At 41.1% G+C, this 19536-nt stretch overlaps 1 long non-coding RNA gene across 1 annotated transcript; it reads left to right on the top strand.

Moving 5' to 3' along the window:
* Positions 1-89: 89 nt before the first annotated feature.
* LOC114143087 (uncharacterized) lies at positions 90-16896 on the top strand. Its single transcript, XR_003595159.1, has 5 exons — positions 90-334; positions 673-733; positions 9793-9982; positions 10074-10146; positions 16182-16896. It is a non-coding gene; the product is annotated as an uncharacterized LOC114143087 (long non-coding RNA).
* Positions 16897-19536: the final 2640 nt, after the last annotated feature.

Below are 19536 nucleotides of genomic sequence, written 5' to 3'. Positions count from 1 at the left end.
AGCTTTTTTTTTTTTCCTGTTTCAGAGGACAGAGGAGGTGGCGGTGGCGGCAGCTCCGCGATTTTGTCCGAAAGCTCTTTGAAACATCTGCCGAGGGGCAAGTCATTCAGTCAGCATGGGCGCGCGCGCCCTTCACAACAACGTGTGTCTGTGTGCGCGCGTGCGCGTGCGTGAATGCGCGAATCGATGAGATACGCGCTTGATTGGGTCTCCCTTGTTTGTAATAATGTACATGAGGAGGAGGCGGCGGCGGAGGAGGACCAGCCTGCTTCCAGGCAGCGCACGGATCAGCCGAGCGCCGGCGCCGCGCTGTCAGGCACTTCCCCGGCTGCCGGTGATGATTTCCTTTCCTTTTCTTTCTTTTCTTTAATTTTCTCTCCGTCTCTGCTTTTTTTCCCCTTCTTCTTCCTCTACGTAGAGATGAGCTATTTAGATCAGAATCAGACGCGTCTCCCGCAGCGGCGCGCTGATCTCTCAAAAGGCGCAAAACCTTTTCCGACTTAAGTGGAACTTAGTAAACTTACTTCCTTTTTCATTTGTCATTATAGATATTTACAAAAAAGTTCAAAACTTTTGTCAGTTCAGTTTTATACAGTGCTTTTTTTATTTTCTTATTGAGGAAGTTTTTTTTTCTTTTTGGAGTGAGGCAGAAATCTTCTCCTGTGTTTTTAGGCGGCGGTCTCCGGATCAGTGGATGTAAGGTTTTTGTGGAGAAAACAGAAGATCAAGGAAGGTAAGGGTGAGTTGCCAGAGGCTGTCTCTCCCCCCCTCCTCACTCCTTCACTCTTTTTTGGCCCTCACCCTCTTCTCTTCCCGTCTTCCTCTGAGTCAGATGTGCTGCTGCACCTTCTCACTTTTTGGTCAATAGAAGGAAAGAAAAGAAAAAGCGCTTTTCGTAAAATCCTCCAATTTGCGCGCATCAAACCGAAGCAGTCCCTCCGCTGCGATCGTCAGCCTCCGTCAGCAGAACGACGTTGTTTCCGCTCGCGATCTCTCCGCGACTGTGCGCGCCGCTCCGCCGCCGCCTGCCGTTAGATCCGCCCAAGCATCTGTCCGTCTTTCCATTGGTGCATCCATCAGTGTCACACACACAGAGAGAGAGGGAAACACACACACACGCACGCACACCCCCACATGCACACACACAAGGTACTAAAGTACCCCTCCCAGAGGATAACGTGCCATTCATGGACACCTCGCACGCGCTCTCATCCGCTCCTTCAGCCCGAGTCCGCTTTGTGTTTATGATGTGAGATGATCGTTTGAATCATTTTGCACAACTAAAAGCAGGATGAAAACAACAAACGACGAGGCATCATTAATAATTTATTAAAGTTATTTCAATAATGTCAAAATAAGAGGAAGGAATGACCAAAAAAAAAAAAAAATGGTGTTCAGGCGCATAGAAACTGCTCTTTTTCATCAACTATCCTCCCAAAATTGTCTTGCTGCGCTTGAAAAGATTTAAAATGATTCAAAAATGAACAATATTTATTCCCAGTTAATACAAAAAAAGTAGTTGTGAAATATTTGTTCAACTCCCCAAAACGGTGAAAGAGTTAAATATGTAGAGCAGGCATTTAAAACATGTTGTGTTGTTTATTTGATCTTTTATGTGAGACGTTTGGAGAGATTTATTGTAATTGCCTGAGTGTGTTTTGCTTGTTGGGAACGTGAAGAGCTGACCACAGGGGGGGAGAGGGGCGGGGGCAGGAACATCCCAAATAATCACCTCGCATTTCTTGACAGTGGAATTGGTAGAATCGACTCCATATTTGGGGTTTCTCTCCACAGGTCGCCAAAAAAGTAAATAAAAATAAAGAAAAAGAAAAATAAAAACTTATTGTCAAAACCAGTATGCTAGAACTCCTGAAGCCACAGCGGTGTAGAGGAAATGTACAGATGTTTCGCTCAAGTCAAACTTTTTGTTGAACAGCTGTAGAAAATGCGTCGAAATCCGTCTTTCGTCGAAAACAACGTTAAATTGTGTCTGAAATGTTCTCTTGGTCAACTTTGGACAGGAAAAATCAACTTAGAAGTCATGTTCAACATATTTGTGAGGGGGAAAATTAAGAAAAGTCAAATAGTCATAAAAAGGCGTTTTGGCAGTTGAGGTATTTGGAGAGGTTCTCCTTAACTGTCTGTTCGTTCTCGCTTCAGTTATTTTGATTATATTAGAAATAAGGATATAAAAATATATATTTAAACTTAAGCTATTAAGGCAGCAGTTTGTGTGAGTCGTGGGGACGTTACCTGGAAATGGGCCTACTTAAAGCACGCAGTTGACCTGTGAAGCCCAACAAGCGCCGTAAGGATGGATTCCACAGAGGAAAGGCAACTGGACCGCCTCATAAAAAAAACTTCCTTAACACACTCTGATGTCTTGCGCGCGCCCGGATCCAACGTGAACTCTTCAGCTGTGATTCCAGCCCTTATTGCAACTTTTCCTCCACCAGTCATCCTCAGTATCACCGTCCTGACCGGGATTACCTTTATTGCTGCCAAATAAGCTGAATTGTACTATTCCTCCCCTCCCGCTCCTCAGATTCGAGGTGAAACTATTTCAAAGAAGCCCAGCCCTAGGAGTTTCACTGCAGGATTTGGTGCTGCTGTCTTTCTCTCCCTCTCTCTCTTTTATTTTATGGTTATTTGTAATAAATGCGAGCAGCACAAACTGTAACCATTTAACGGGTGTCTGCTTGTTATGCGCTCTGAGGAAACTCCTGCGCCGCAGAGCGAGTAATGATTCCAGGAGGCCTGTGCGTAAAGTGTCGCTGTGAATCTCCAATGTCCTCCAAGAAACTCTTGATTTTTTAAAATTATTATTATTTATATTTTTAATCTAATATTCTCTGAACGTCTCTAAGTGAGCAGATTTTCCTCACGGCACGTGCTGCAAAACAAGCCTGCAAAAAGATCAAGACAGAAAGAGACATATGTATGCGCGCGAGCGCGTGTTTGAGCCACGGAATGAGCGCGCATGTAATTCATTTGATCACTGATTCCATCCGCAACTAACGAACAAAACGGAGCTTCAAGCGCGCAAACTTTTAGTGCCCCCCCCCCGCTCCCCCTAACCGAAACCTCAGCGGTGTTTGCACTCACTCGCCCTGGTGTGTGTGCGTGTGTGTTCAGAGGAGGCTGCAGGGAAAGAATCGGAAGCCCACGGATTCCTGTCTCGCGCGCAGTAGGTGCCCCAAATGGCTCTCCACGGACGCGCGTCGAGACAGAGCGTGAAAAATGCCCGATGCGCGCAGATGTGGTTCTAAGGTGTCTATGTGTCAATGTCGCCGCAGTTTTATTTTATAAAACACAATATTTGAATTTTCCAAAACTTTTGTTTTTCTTCGTTTTTTCATCGTTCATAACGCAACAAAACAATCTCCTAGACGCGGAGAGGCGACAGAAATGAAAACTCAAAAATCTGTTCAGGAAACAGAACAGGAGAAGAGTGGTTTGGAATCGACTTTGGATTTGGCAACGTTTTATTTCAGCAGGGTTTATGTTTTTATTTTATCGGAAACTTTCATTTTCACGTATTTGCAGTAAAAGTAAAGATTTATTTACATGAAAGACCTTAAGGTCAGAATTTCTCCAGAATCCCCCTAACGCCTTTATTTGTGTGGACGGGACCCTCCTTTCAGCAGCTTGTAAATCTACCTAAATGTATTTAAAATGCTTTTAGATTTTTTATTATAATGTGTTGTCCATATTATAGCAGAAAGCTTGTTACATTTTATACAGCTGCTCCAAAACAGCAGATTTACTGATTTGACTTTCAGACAGTTGAAAGATACAGATCAACTGCAAATGATCTTAAATATGTCAGACTTTTATATATCATGTGCATAGATTTTTTTTTTAAATAGAATAATGCATTATTCTTGTCACTTTTTAAATAATTACTCTCTTAGTTTTGCTTGTTAAGAAGAACTGAAAAAAATATCATACAAAAGGGAATGAATTTGGAATCAAACTTTGTATTCCAGTGGCTGTTTTGATAAACCACTTCAACTGAGAAATATTTTTTCAGTACTTGACTAAAAGTATGACATTGGAACAGTTTAAACTAGACTTTTGAGCTGTTTCTCTGCTCCTCAAACATATCAAATGAGAGAAGACTGAAACGTGTGAGAGAGATTAAACGCCTTCAGTTCCAGGTTTGGCCTTTAGAAGTTCTATGCAGCCTTTTCCTTTATTCCAATTTCTACTCTGTAGAAACACTTAAAAACTTGGTACCTTCCAGAGCAACTATTTGAATTAAAACGTTGAAAGAAGGGAGGAGAACAAATAAAAAATAAGCTGCCGTTTTGGGGTCTGACTCTCCTCAAATAACCTCAAAAGTTACAGACTTGCAGCAAAAAGCAGACGATGCGAGGGAGAAGAGATCCGGTGCGCCTCCCTTTCTCTCTCTCTCTCTCCTTCCGCCCTCTGCAGCGGAGCAAGCAGGGTTGAGAGGGCAAGTGCTGACCAGCCCTCTTTCTCCCTCTGTCTGCTCTTAGTAGGTCACGACACACACACACTCACACACACACACCTTTCCTTGTGGTCAGTGTTGCCACCAGGGAGAGGGGTAATTTAAGCCCTCCTTGATGCAGCCTATTCATCACTGTCCTGTGATCCGGCCTTCAAAATTAAGGTCTGATCTACAAAGTTGGACTGAAATGAGATAAAAATTGGCAGAGGTCACCAAGGCAAAACAGCAGCCACCAGGGAGAACAGAAGGAAGTTTATGTAAATGCTCCATTTTCTTTGTTTCGCACAGTATTGGGGATCATGTTTAATTTCAGAAGAAAGAAAGTTGAATTAGTTGAGCAAACTTTAACCTGAAAATCTTGCTTAGCTATTCTATTCTGATTTTGCTTTATATATATGTGTGATTGTTAAAACTGAGCAGAGCTGGCCCAAGTTTGAGCGGGATCTGAATCGCAAACTGACTGTCAGTTGAGCTCATAATAAATGTTGTTTTTTTTTAAAGCATTTTACAATCACAGTAGAAAGGTGGTGCACAATTTATTTTTAGCTGCTGAGCATTCATGTATTTTCCATACTAAGAAAACCACAAAAACAGTTTTTTTTTCTGAGTGTTTTCACAAATAGAATAAAAGTTCAATGAATCTCAATTTATGTTTTAAGAATCTTTGTAAAGCACAGATTACATCCAGATGGGTATTACCAGTCCAGACTCGTTAAGAAACAGAGACAGGTCTTTAATTTAGCAGCAAAGCATTAGCTCAGATTAGGTATCAGGCACTAGCTTCAGCATCAATAGCTGCCAGAGGTGTGCAGCAATATTTTCTTCCAGAGTGCAAAGCACTGAGGACCCCACTCCCAAATGAACCACACACGCAAATAAGCAAGAGGAAACTGGTTCATAGTTCATAGTGCATGGAGCTTCTGTAGTTTGTTTTGTTTTTGGCATCAAATAGATAGAGGGTATTACATCAAGGGGACATGAGCATCAAATAGAAAGCAGTATGACATAGCAGTGGCGCCAGAGAGGGCACTGACCATATATATATATATATATATATATATATATATATATAGTACAGACCAAAAGTTTGGACACACTTTCTTATTGAATTCAATGAGAAAGTGTGTCCAAACTTTTGGTCTGTACTTTATATACAGTATATACTGTATATATAAAAATAATAGACCACTTAAATGTATCAGTTTCTCTGATTTTACTCTTTATAGGTATATGTCTGAGTAAAATGAGCATTGTTATTTTATGAACTACTGACAAGATGTCTCTGAAATTCCAAGCAAACATTTAGCATTTATTTGCAGAAAATGAAAGATGGTCAAAATAATGAAAAACATGCAGTGCTTCTAGACCTCAAATAATATAAAGAAAACAAGTTGATATTCATTTAGAAACGACAATACTAATGTTTTTACTCAGGAATAGTTCAGTAATCAATATTTGGTGGAATAACCATGAGGTTTTCAGTGGAGTTCAGTGCAGTGGGCTCTTCATTTTGTCGTGTCCCGGGCAGCATTAGAGAGGCAAGTGCAAGTAATAGATGAAAAGCAAGAACATATAGCTAATCCAACAAGTTTTCTATTGCTTTAATGCATGTTCAGTCAACAGGGATGAGAAAATGGGGACCAGTTTCCTTGCTTTGTCTTGTACTGCATTGCATTTGATCTCAGACCGCAGTCTCAGATGAGTTCCTGCAGTTTGATTGGTTGGGTGGACGGCCGAAGTTGAGGGCTCAGCCCGGATGTGATTTGTGCAGGAACCACCAAACTGCTGTTTCCCATAAAGCCATTAAATTTGTCTTTTGTGTTTTTTACATAATGCTGCCTTTGTTTACATGTAAAGTAAATTTGAAATTAGAAATAATTTTATATCTGTGAATATGCGCAAAGACAAAACATAAAAATTGGACACATTCTAGATAAAGAAAAGTAAGGAAAAGAGAAGTTTTCAGATCTATATTTTTTCCATGTCCTTTCTTAGCGGCCTTAAGTAGGATCAAATGCACTCAGACATAGTGGTTTATAACTTATGACGTTATTCCATGAGGCCTTGACACACCAACACCAATACCAGACATGGAGCATGTGAAAGTGTCTCATATTTAACCTGATTTTACAGTCGGATGCTCCAGATCCAAACAAAAGAGATGCGTGTTTCAGACATCCTGCAGCACATAATCAGTTCAAGCTTGCTCTCTGCGCCCAGAGCATCTGCACCACCAAGAACAGAGAATTAGCATTCAGTAAAATACAAACTGGGCCTCTTTCGACTGTAAAAAAAAAAGAAAAGAAAAAGGGATTTCTGAGGGCAACAAAGAAATAAGCAAACACCGACAGTATCGCAAACGTTGCTCTGCAAGCTTCCAAGCTGTAAAACAACATAAAACCACAAACTACAAAGTAAATTTGCAGACAGATCTTTTAAGCAGTGGAGACTTTTTTTTTAGATCTCACATCTGATGAGCAGTCTGATGAGCTGCCCTGTTTACCGGCGTACAGTATGACGGCACACTGCTGGGTGACTCACTGCTTCCTCCTTGCAGCAAGTGTGTATGCGTGCGAGCGCGCGTGTGTGTGCTTTTTTATGTGAATGTGTGTGTGAGGAAGCCACGCTGACAGCTGCAGCTCATTACAGGCACTATTACTGATGGGGACTGCTGGGGGAAATTCCTTCTTCCACAGAGCAAAGCAGCCTGTTTACCACACATACACATACACACACGCACACCCCTACACACCCCAACACACAGACCCAACGTGGAGCTGCAACATCTGTACCTGAAACTAAAATGATTTAGTAAAAAAAAAAGAATGAAAAAAATGAGGGAAAACGGAAGCTTCTGTAATGAGGAGGGGAAACGCATTACGTCTATAAAGTCGCCCGGCGACTTCCTTTAGATTCAACATCCAGAACACATACATCCTAGAGGTGTGTGTGTGTGTGGGTGTGTGTGTGCATGTGGTCTTGTATTTGATACATCATAAGCCCAATACGTCCAACAAATACCATCTTGTGGGGACCGACTGCTTCATCTGGGGCCCGAAGCGCCAGAAGAAGAAGTTCTGTTTTTGGGTTTGGGGTTAGATTTAGAACTAAAGTATGAATGAAGCTTAGATTAGGCTTAGCCATACACTGGTAACGGTTAGGTTTAAGGTTAGGGTTTGAGTTGGGCTCTAGAAATTAATGAAAAACAAATGGAAGTCAGTGCAAAGTCCTTGTGAAGATAGAAAGACACGTGTGTGTGTGTGTGTGTGTGGGTGTGTGTGTGTGTGTGTGTAAAAATACACACCCTTTCACAGCCACAGGGGGAGCACTTTTAAGGGCAGATGAGATCACTGGAGTGCCCTAAGCTTTGCCGTCCTGGCACATACACCCCCACATGCACACGCACACACACCCATTCAGGCACAAAGTATACAGTGTCCAGTGACGTTAAGGAGAGGGCTTAAAGCCAGACGCACATGTGCTAGAGTCATTAGAGAAGACTTCATAGCTACACTTCAGGCCACTACACTCCATTACTGCACTTCATTGGTTACACTATCGGAAAACAGTGGTAAAGTCAAGTTCAGAGACCACCAGAGCTACTGACACACAAACACATGCACCCCCACCCCCCCCCCCCCCCCCCCACATATATATATAATATATATATATATATATATATATATATATATATATATATATATATATAATTTCCCTAGATTTATGAGAGAAATTAAATAATTATTTTGGACTAGAGAAAGCCAGATGAAAACAAACAGCAGCAACAATAATAACATATCCAACAAACTATTGACAATTATCACCAAATACATCACAACCTGTAAAGATATAGACCTCACAGGTAACGTGGATTTCTCATCAGAAATAAAACAGTGAGAATTAGGTTCATTAGAAGAAATTAAAATACCGTGACAAAATAAAATATTGGAAAACTCATGGTGTCACACCCTAACCAGCTAATTAAGTCCTAATGGTTTCCTGAGACATGATTGCTTTTGAATTGATTGCTTTTATTTATGCCAACACATTGGCATAACCAATACTTATAACCAATCTGAGGTATATAAAATTTGTTACAAATGTCAGATGTGTTGAAATAATTTCTACATAAAAAATGCACTAGTCCCAAATAAAGACGTTATGCTTGGTATGTATCATTCTTAGTTATTGATGGACCCTAATGATGCCTAAAATTATGCTTTAGGTCCAACCAAGAGGAACTGTTGCATTTGATTGCATAATGTTCTCATTCAGGACTATATTCTAAGAATAACAGACAGAGGGGAGCCTTTGTGACCTAGCTCCTCCTCAGAGCTGCAGCTTTACGGCATTAAATTATGAAGTCACAATGGTTAAGTCAAATTTGATACATATAACATTTTTACAAAACTGAAGGTAACAGTTTCTAGATTGTGCTTTAAAAATGGCACTATCAGTTCAAACTTTGATAATGAATGTGCTAAGCCTGAGATTATTATTTTAACTTTACCTTCATAGTATTTAGTATAATTTAAGCATAACATATCTACAAGTCAATTGTGTCATGTTTGAATGGATTGACTCCATAGCAGGCAACAATTACAAATGCAGTTAGAAGAAGTTAATTGAACAGAGAAATTGATTCTCGAGATGATTTTCTACAGAGTGTGGTCTGGATCCGCGCTGTAGGTTGTTAGTGACTGCAAGTGCATGTAGCATGTAATGTAATTATGTAGCAGAATTAATTTTATCTATTTATTTTATTTTTCTTTATGAACCTTCTCAAAACTAATTTTCTTTGAATTGACATGTCTGTAATATATTATTTCTGTTTTATCTTGCTTTCATTTTTGGTCCCTAGTGTGTAAAAGGCCATCCTCATCTATGAATATTGGTTTTCCTTTGTTTTTTAATTGTATTTTGTTTTGGTGGGGAAGCTTTTATTTTCTTACTTCCTGTTTGTGCGCTACATCCTGTGTGTTCCCGCTGCCCTCCTCAGTTCCGCCAAGCTGCGCTGGGGAGAGGGTGTTTGGAGAATCCGAAGCCCAGGAGCTGCTGTGCTTAGAATGTTCTTGTTTTGAACAGGAATAAAATTATCCTGAAATCTGGTTCCGAGGTGGTCCTGACTCCCTGTTCCACAACCGTTACATGCACACTGAATTAGTTCTTGGCAGAAGAAGGAGTCTAGGATGTTCTTACAGTTAGAGAAGATGAAGATGATCCAGGAAGGGCGGTAAATGCATCCACAGATGTTGAGGTTGGCTGATTGTGGTTTGCTGTTGATTGGGTTTGTTCTGCTGTTTCTCCACTGACAGAGTTCGAACGTCGGAGGGCAGAGAGGTGGTCGAGTGCTGGACGAGCCACTGGTAGGTGCTCTTTCTAAAGAAGCAACAAGGAGACATTACTGTTCCACCACTGAAAGGGAAGGTCAGCATTGCAGCAAACTCGAAGAAAATCCTACGGAGAAGAACAGTCTGGTCTGCAAGGAAGGAACATAACCAAGGCGTGAGTGTGACAAATATTTATCTTCAAACAACTGCTGAAGAACTCGGCAGTTACCATGAGTAGTAAGTTTACCATCTGGTGTCTGTCTCAGGAAACCCACTCCTCTAACTACTGCTCCTTAACGAGGGCTGGTGAAAACCAATCACATCCTGAAGAGGAAGAAGGTGAGAGATCAAACATCTAACAGCAAACAAGTCTGTGCATGGCAAAAATGAATTAATTCATTCAGTTGTTTCTGTCAGCGCTTTAGATCAAATTAGTTAGGCTGAGGCAACATGGTGCTGTGATAAGTAGTGGATATGGTTTCTTTATAACTGACATCAGATTTGGTTTGAGAATCCATCAAAGAAGAGCATACCACCAACCCAAATCCTGCATATCTATCATAGATATTCTACCGCTTCCTTCGCTTATTTTTTAACACTCAGATACAGCTATTAAGCATTCATCCATCCATTCATCCATGTTGAGTATAAGCTATGGTTGTGGCATGGTGCCAAGGTCAGGCTGGTCTCATGGGGTGGTTGTCACCTGCAGATTAGCGAAGTGTGCCTGTTTTCACCAGAAAAAGAGCCTTTTTCTACTGGAATTAGCTGAAACATGGTACTAGTTCTTCAGTACTCAGCTTCACAAGCTTCGTGTGTAGCAATGTTACTCATAAGCCTCATTTTGAAATGTCTCCACCTTTTCTTTATTCAGCTTATTTTCGCATATACCTACATGGGTGTGAGTTGATGCAGACATAATGGAGTAAAACAAACATTTTAAATCATACCATACACACTTCAAGCCAGGGATGGAGGGCTTGAGGCTCTATAATTTTTGTCCAAATTATGAAAACATAAGTCCCTTTTATATTCACTTGCCGAAGCACAACAAGCTGTATGTGAAATAAAAGCACAGCTGCATCCCACCATATCAGAAAAAAATACAGTGTTATTATTGCTAATGACTGCAAAATCATGTTGCACGTGAAAGTTTACACCATTTGGTCCTTTTAAAACAGCATGTCTGTGTGCTCACATGCAATGTGATCTAGCTTTTGCTGAGCTAACACCTGCAGTCTAACCGCAGACAATTGTTAAATTTACTTTACAAAATCACAAAAGAACTGAAGAAAGAAAAGAGGAAAGAAAAAATGCAGAGAAACCTGTGAATTCACCACTGGGGTTAACGATATGTAAAGTGAGCAAGGCACATCCAGTTTTACAAGTCATCTACAGCAACACAAGGAAAAATAAGCAGAGATGTAATAACTGATACTCTGATGAATTGTTTTTAGTCAGATCATATAAAATATGTATTTTTTTTTTATTTGACAAATGTTCATTAGCCTAATCTGTCACTATTTGTTTTGCTTATCTTGCAATTATTGTGCAATGTAAGAACATTAATTCTGTTTAGAGAATGTGTATCAACATATGGTTGAATTTAATGAAATAAGTATTACTTTATTTTGTGGTGTACAAAAAGCACCACAAAATATTGTCTTGAACATTCTGCCTCAACCTTTGTCTTGGTTCTTGGTCTCAGAAGGTCTGGTACTGACTCCATCCCTGCTTCAAGTCTGACAAAATGTTATTTCTTCAGACTTATCCATTTTGCTCACCATCAAAAGCTTTCCCAGTAACAGATTTATACATACATACATTTATTTGCTTTATTAGGATAAACTTTGAATATTAGGCTAACAGTCCTCTCTGACGGCTGCATTGGAAACATGAGCCGATTCGCTGTCACACCTACTCCAAGACACTTCAGCTGCACCTGATGTTTCCTTTATGATTTTACTATCAACCCTCTTTGTTTCTCCCTCTACATAAGGTTGATATATGAAGAACTGAAAGAGAGGCCTGATAGTAAGAAAGCAAGAAAGTGGAAAGAGAAAATGTCATATTTGACATGTGAGATGATGTCCACGCCTGGCTTTTGAGAGGCTCCTGTTATAGCTAATGAGCACACTTTATTTATTTGTAGAGTGAAACATACAGTATATAGTTGCTTACTGACGTCAATGTGCAACTGTATCTTATTGTCTGAGTTTCAAAATCACACAAGATTTTTTTTAAAATTAAAATTAACCCAACAATAATAGTGGTTTCTCCTCTCCACTATTTGTTTGTTTGTTTCTTGTTTTCCTTTGGTTAAATTGCTGCAGTTCCCCTCCTGAAGCATTGACAGGAGGGGACAGGAGGGGACCTGGTGACAACACCAGGTGTTGTCACTGACAAAATAATGGATTATGCTCCCTATCAATGGGTCTGGAAGAAGAGCCTTTCGGAATGTTGCAGATCATATTTCAGTGATGTAAACAGTTAAAAAATGATGCATTATGATTTTATCTGCATCTTACTGTATCACAGTAAGAATCAGTATCAGAATCAGTAAATTTGAACATTCCTATTTAACTTTAGTATTTCTGACAGAGTAATAATACAAGGCTAAGAAAAAACTTCATAATATTATGATTTTATTGTCAGAATATTATAACTTTTTTGTCTTAGTTTAAAAAATAAATCTTAGTCTGGCTGTAATACTCCATTGTATTTAAGAGTAAATATTCTAATAAGAATAATTTTTAATACTTCAGACATTAAAAATACTTGAATGAGGAGTTCAGTGGATCAATTTGACCAAAGACCATTTGCCAAAATATTGCTAATTTAAAAAAACTGAATTTTCATTTTGTATAATTACTAGAAAACAGAACAAATTAGCAGTTCCCATGCAGACAAATGTACAATGATGCAATAAAGCAAGTTAAAAAACCCACAGAGAAAACAGAAGGGTTTCATGATCAGAGCAGTGTGTGTGTAGGGGTGCTCTTTTAGCAACACACCCTAGCAGGAACTCATGTGGACACCACACTGAGCCGGTATCCATGGACTTGTCCAGACCTCTGCCCACACAATAGATAGGAGAGTGTGTTAAATGCAGATGCAGAAGCTACAGTTCCCCCAGACCCCAATACTCACTGGCAGCTCCTTGCCCTTGAGCCTCGCAAAGACGTCCAGCGAGTTGACATCCACGTTAGAATCATGTCTGCTTCACGCCTGTCTGAATTAGCGCTGCGCTGTGGGGGCTAAAGCGGCCAGCGCGGCGCCCTTCCTCCAGGGAGGCAGGAAGAGGAGGTCAATATGCTCAAATGATTTTCCACTTCTCCAAAAAGTGAGTAGTCGTGGCTTAAGGACATTTGGCGACACAGATGATTTTTTCAATATGTCTGCTGCTTCTCAAACACCGAGATGTGAGGTTTCATCTAAGTTGTAGGTGACGGATGGTCAAAGAAATGCAAAGTGCTTTGCCTGACAGTAAACAGATGCTAACCAGCAGATCACCATCATCAGGCCTCCGAGCGTTTGGGGCTCTTGCAGGGATGCTGTGTGTTTCATCAGAGGTTTATAGTGTGTGTGTGCGTGTGTGTGTTTGCAGTCCGAAAGACTTTGGAAAGGCTTTCTCTCTGAAGTGTCAACCTCCCAGAGCGAGGATCAAGTGCTAAGCTCAGGAATCAGGAGCTCAGTGTCTCAGTGTGTGTGGATGTGTGTGTGTGTGTAACCCATCCTTGTGGTTTTAGGGACTGAGGCAGTGATATATCCTCTCTATCTCTTACTGAGCCTGACCACAAGCTGGACCAAAGACTACCCGCAAAGCTAAATCCACACACTCAAAGGTTAGCGCATTGGGTGTACATCTGTGTGAGAGCTACATCAGAGGAGCTGGACCTATTCCCCTGTGGGGCAAAGCGCAAGGTTTAAAGGTCAAACACACATGCAGAGGGTCAGTGAGCAGCCAGGCAACTGGAACCCATGACTTCCTACACGTTTTCTCCAAATATTAGCATGTATGAGAGGAAGACAGACAGAGGGGCACATTACAGTAGTATTTGTACGGACCAGCTGTATGAGGTCATTTCACAGAGGAGCCCTTCCTCCTGTGTTACTATTACATTTTTATGGGTCTAATAACTCTTGTTTTATTTTGTTGTAGTTTACTATGGTTGTTCTGACTTGACCTACTTGCCAAGAGTCATCCGTACTAAAACCTGGAAGACTGCAGTAGCTATAATTAGGGGTGTAGCGTTACACATAAATCATAGCCCAGTGGTTGTAGCATCATTGTTCTGTACACATCCAGAATAACAGCAAAGAGAAACAAATGCCTTCAGGTGTCTTTGTATTCTTTTAAAGAGTGGAGGAACAGAAAACAATTCAGTCACCTGTTATGGATCAATTCTTCTATGATGGCAGCGATGGTGCTAGGAGTTTGAATGAGTTGGTCCTGCAGTCAGAGGGTTGCCAGTTCATTCTCCATTCAATCTGTGTCTGTTGCTGTATCTTCACTTGCCTCACCCACAGGTGGCACCTGTGCATGGCAGCCTCACCTCTGTCAGACAGTAGCTTGCCACCAGTGGGGTGTGAATGAATGAATGACTTAATGTGGTGTGAAGTTCTTTAATGTCGCCTGGACTTGATAAAGCCACCAGTACAGAATGTGGTGCCTGCCTGGCTTTAGAGCATTTTGGTCAAAGCAGTTGAAAAGTTTGACATGTGAGCCACCTCACATTGCATCAACAGCAGCAAGTTTTCTGAACATTCTCCTGTATTCAGTTCCATCCATTGGACTAACATACTGCCACCATCTTGTTTTACAATGGCAGGGGTAAAAGGTCAACGTAATTTGGTGTGATTCTTATGTTGGCCAAAAGTCTGTGTTCATCTCTTTTCATTAGATGTTTAAACAATGGGATGTTGATTTATAATGACACCCTTCCGACCTGCTGGTTGTGCTCCTTGCTCTTCGTGATGCTTTGTTCACTAATGTTCACAGAAGAGCTTCACTAATACTGAGATTAAATTACACAGGTGAATCAGTTAGATGAAAGTCATGCCAGCTTCACGCGGCAATATTTTAACATTGTTGGCTGATTTTTGAAACTTGAGAGACCCACATAGATGACAGTAAAAAAATGTGGGTGTAACAGTTGTACTTTGTGAGGTGTACACCATACACAAACCGAATTCACTCAACAACATTCAGATGTCAGGTGGGAAATATTGCAAAACCTCTTGAGGCCAAACATGAGTTCGGAGTGAACAAACATGGCTGACATGGAAGAAGCCATGGTGATAGCTGGGGAACTCTATATAATAGACGTCTACAACATCCACCAGACTTTCTGTTCCACCATGACAGTTCTTTGTCTTCTATGTATTTTGAATTTCCCTCTTTGTTTCTGTCACCTCTCTTTCTGTTTGGCTGCACGTCACATTCAACGGGCTTCGGTTTCTTTTGTTCTCGGGCAACACCACAAACACTGCTATATCGGGCCAAAACAATCTAACATGTTGAATATATACCCCCCCCCCCCTCCATTTTCAGATTGTAGGGGTCCTGACGTCAGTCTGAGCAGACCAGATTGCTCTTAACACACAGCAGGAATATCTCCTAAAAGTAATTTTAAAGCCATCCTGATACTTAGATAATCAGATGGGGAAAATCAGAACAAAAACTTGTAAAAGTCTGTGAATAGGAATAAAGGGGACTGCAGACGACCTGCAGAAGAAGCTAATTTCAGCTGCTTGTACCTTGTTGCTTCACATATCTGCTGACCACAGCCGAGGGATGGAAGGTAATTGGATGCATTTGGAGTTTATTTAGGAGAAAGTGGCATGCCAATTTCCATCGGTCTGTCACATAAAACTCACAGACAATTAATTAACATTAATTAGGACAATGAATTAACATGACAAAATGTGGAAAAGCCAAAGCCATAACCAAGTTCACAATTTTTAGACGTCAATGGTGGGCTTTTGTATGACAGACTAAATTTAAAATTCTTTTACTGATTCATAAATCGTGCAAAGTTCAGCTAATCAACATGCCGTAGCAACAGAAACTTGGAATGAGGCGATTCTCTCTGCAGGAACATACAGATGCAGGCTTGATGTGATTTTACAGCTCTAGAAGTATTTCACTGTAGTTTGCGGTGTTGTGACATGAGGCAGTACACGTTTTGGGGTTGGAGCTACATGACAATGCGGGACGAAATGTGTTAAAAGCCAAATGTTGTTTGTCACCATGTTTTCCCAGCCACAGTCCAAACTACAACAAGATGCCGTGTTTTTCATGCGACTGAGTGACTGAGTGTGCTCTCAACCTGGTCTCATGCCTTATTTTTTCCCTGTCTTGTGTTTTTCAGCCTCATGAAGCTGTTGAAGCTGTTCATCGGACATGAGATGAAATCAACATGCTGACGAAGTTTGAGACACACACGGGTACAGCTCACCTTTTCAGCAGATCAGACACGACACATCTGCATGTTAAGTGAAAGCTTTACTCCTCCGCTTCCACAGAACACTCCGGTCTGTCTCTCTCTCACAGTCTACGTCAGCCATCACTTTGTCTTCACATTCATGTGGAGGCCAACTTTCATGCATCTCACATCAGATTACCTCAGATTCACACACATTGAAAACATCGGCTTTATCTTTTAGGCGACGGGAGAGAAGGTGCTGTTGGGAACAGGAGGACTTGACAGGGGCAGAGAGGAAGTACACAGGAAGTACATTAGTTATCACTCCATTGTCTTCTCCACCTTTTCAGTTCTCATCACCACCTGACATCTCAGACTTCCCGACCCCGTCCTTTTCTCTCTCCGTGTCTCGATTTCTCACACACATGCCTTTAAAAGTGACTGCCGTGCTCCATTTAAATGTCGGGCCTTGAAATGTAGGTGACACAAAGCAAGCTGCGGGAGCTGCAAGACAGTCAAATGAAATATTTAAATGAAACATTGTGAGGTAAAATAGAGGGGAAGTGGAAAGAGAATAAACAAATGGAAAATATTCCATTTGAAAATTGAAATTGCAGTAGATTAGAATGTGACTGAACAAGATTAAAGCCTTTTAAAATGGGAAACTGAAATACTAATTATTACACAAGATCTTTTTTTTTTTTTTCATTTAAGATTTTTAATTATGGTTTACTCCAAATGAGGAACCCAACTTCATTTTCACAAAAAATGATTACTGTCAAGAAAACTGGTATGGGGTTTGAGATCTATCCAGGTACACGCAGAAAAAGGTGCATGAAGGCCTGAAGGAAATAAAGCAATCTTGTGTTTTGATTTATAATGATTGAGTGTTTTGATAATGATTAAGTTGGACATGTATGAATACAATAGGTAAAATGACTGTATGTAAGTAATCACTGAATGATTCCGAAGTGTACGAATCATGATCTGTAATAACATGACAACAATGAAATGATTAAGGTTTGATGATTTATAATAAGTGAAAGAGGTGATTAATGCTTATGATTAATGCTTAATGGAAATCAGCACATAGTTTTTAATATTTGACTGTGTTTAAAAGTTAATCAGAGAAAAGCACATAGTTTTTAATGTTAAAAGGAAAAGGGGAAAAAGGAGAAGGGGAACTTGTGAGTTCCTGCTGTCGCAAGCAGTTCTGAACAGATGGCCAGACGCACAGGATGGGTGGAGCGGTATGGTTGGCTAAGATCAACACGCTGAGGAAAGGACGGGACTTTCCATCCCAGCCAGCAGACAGGAGGGGCCGACGGGGGTTTCCGTGAAATCAGCAGATGTTCAGGAAACCATGTAAACTAACACTCCCCATACACATACATGGCGGAGAACTGTATAAAAGCAGACGGAAAAGGAGAAGTTCTTGTTCTTTGTCTGCGGCACCGAAGTAGAGCTAACACGAAGAAGCAGATCAAGGAAACAACAGCAGACCACACCCTGGAGCCACGGGGAAAGCTGAAGCTTCGTGCCGCCAAAGGGAGACAAGTTCCAATCGTCCAACCCGGGTTCCTGATTCGATCGTTGGTCTTACCTCAACCCAAACATTGCAACAGACTTGGAGAAAAGACAAAAGGTCCCGGAGGGATAAAAGAGTTGGGTTTTCAAAAGCAATTGAGCCCTCTCTACTTTGCTTCTATTCTAAAGAGGATTTTTCCACACAAAGGATAAAGACTCAGACCAAGGTTTTCGGACGTTCCTGTTGCTAAAAGATCCACCACCAACTGGGTATGAGTTGAACTCGCTTCCTAAAAAGCTATCTCAGAATCTGCGACATAGGTTAGGGAAAGAGACAGGAGGGTATGATTGTACAGGTTGATCTTATTACACTGCTCTTGACTTATATACAATTGATTATTGATTTGTATGTCACATATCCCTGCTTAAGCTTGCTTAATAAATTCTTACTCTAAAATTCTAATGAGGTTGGTGGACATTGGAATTAATTGAGTCATTTAATCATTTTTCAGTTCTTTTAATAAAGGTAAAACTAAGGTACATGGTTCTAGTGAAAAGGAGGCTTCATAATTTCCTTTGGCGAGAGTAAAATAATGACCCAGGGACTTACATCCAAGTCACTAAATTTAATCTAGCCGGTTCCAAGAGCAAGTTATATTTTAGAAAGCGAGCTACCGTTAACAGGAGTGGTTATTGGAATTATGCAGCTGTGAGGGCTACTCAGCTGACTGTTTCTTAACTGAAAAGGGTCGTAACTTCTGGATTGGAGGTAGTTAGAGCTAGACGAATCGCTTTCGATACCAGTTTGAATAGATTATCTCTTATAGATCTCATTTTGGGTAATACCCAGGTCTTAGAGATTTTCCGGACCTGTTAGACAGAGAACTGGTCAGTAGTCAGTCCCGGAGGGTTGTGATGAAGTGGGCGGGGCTAGCTATTGCAGGATAACGGACATGGCGCCCAACGTGGGGCGGTGCCAAGTAGGCGGGCCCTAATACACCAAGTCAGTAAAAACAGATGTGTGATTCTGAATAGCTCACTTGGTTCGTTAACTCTTAGGGAGTAGAGTTAACAGTGACTGATAAGGCCGTCGGTCACAACCCTTGCAGTAACTGTATAGCATGCAGGTGAGGGAAAGCTTCTACTGAGGATAAGTGATAGTATCCAGACAGTGAAGCCAGTAGCCAACACAGCCTGGACCCATCCCTACTCAAGAGCGCAAAGAGAGGCTTTGGGGGATAGGCAACTCGAAGACAAAGACAACTATGAATGAAGAAGAAAGAAGGGAACTGGATCCCCTGCCAGAGCCAGCAAAGGGACAAGGGGCAAGCAACATCAGCCAAGACGGGGAAGATCATCAAACCCGTCTTTCCCAAACTGCTATATCACAACTTCCTGTAATGTTGATATTACTCGGTGATGGATTGGATTCCTGGACTGGACCACTGAAAAGGACTTTTTTCGAATCTCATTATAGTACCCAAGAGAACAAGGTTCGGGATATAATGAACTACATGATACGGACCCAGATATACTACTGCTCCCGACTTAACGATGGCCACCGACTGGGGGTCGTCAAATGCCCAGTGAAAGTTGCTAAGAAGTTGGAGATTAAAGAGTGGCTAGAATGGTTCGCCGAGCTCCTTGAGGGATGGACCGCTGGTGAGCTGCGGATTGTCTACAGCCCCTCTGGAAAGTATGACGGAGTAGTGAAGACAGCCACAAAGGCAGCGGGCATCGACGGGATCCTGACAGAACAGCTAGCTAGAGGGGT

Source organism: Xiphophorus couchianus, chromosome 4 (assembly GCF_001444195.1).
Source record: "Xiphophorus couchianus chromosome 4, X_couchianus-1.0, whole genome shotgun sequence".
NCBI lineage: Eukaryota > Metazoa > Chordata > Actinopteri > Cyprinodontiformes > Poeciliidae > Xiphophorus > Xiphophorus couchianus.
Note: the sequence above shows the minus strand (reverse complement) of the source record. Positions and strands in the feature narration are given on the sequence as shown.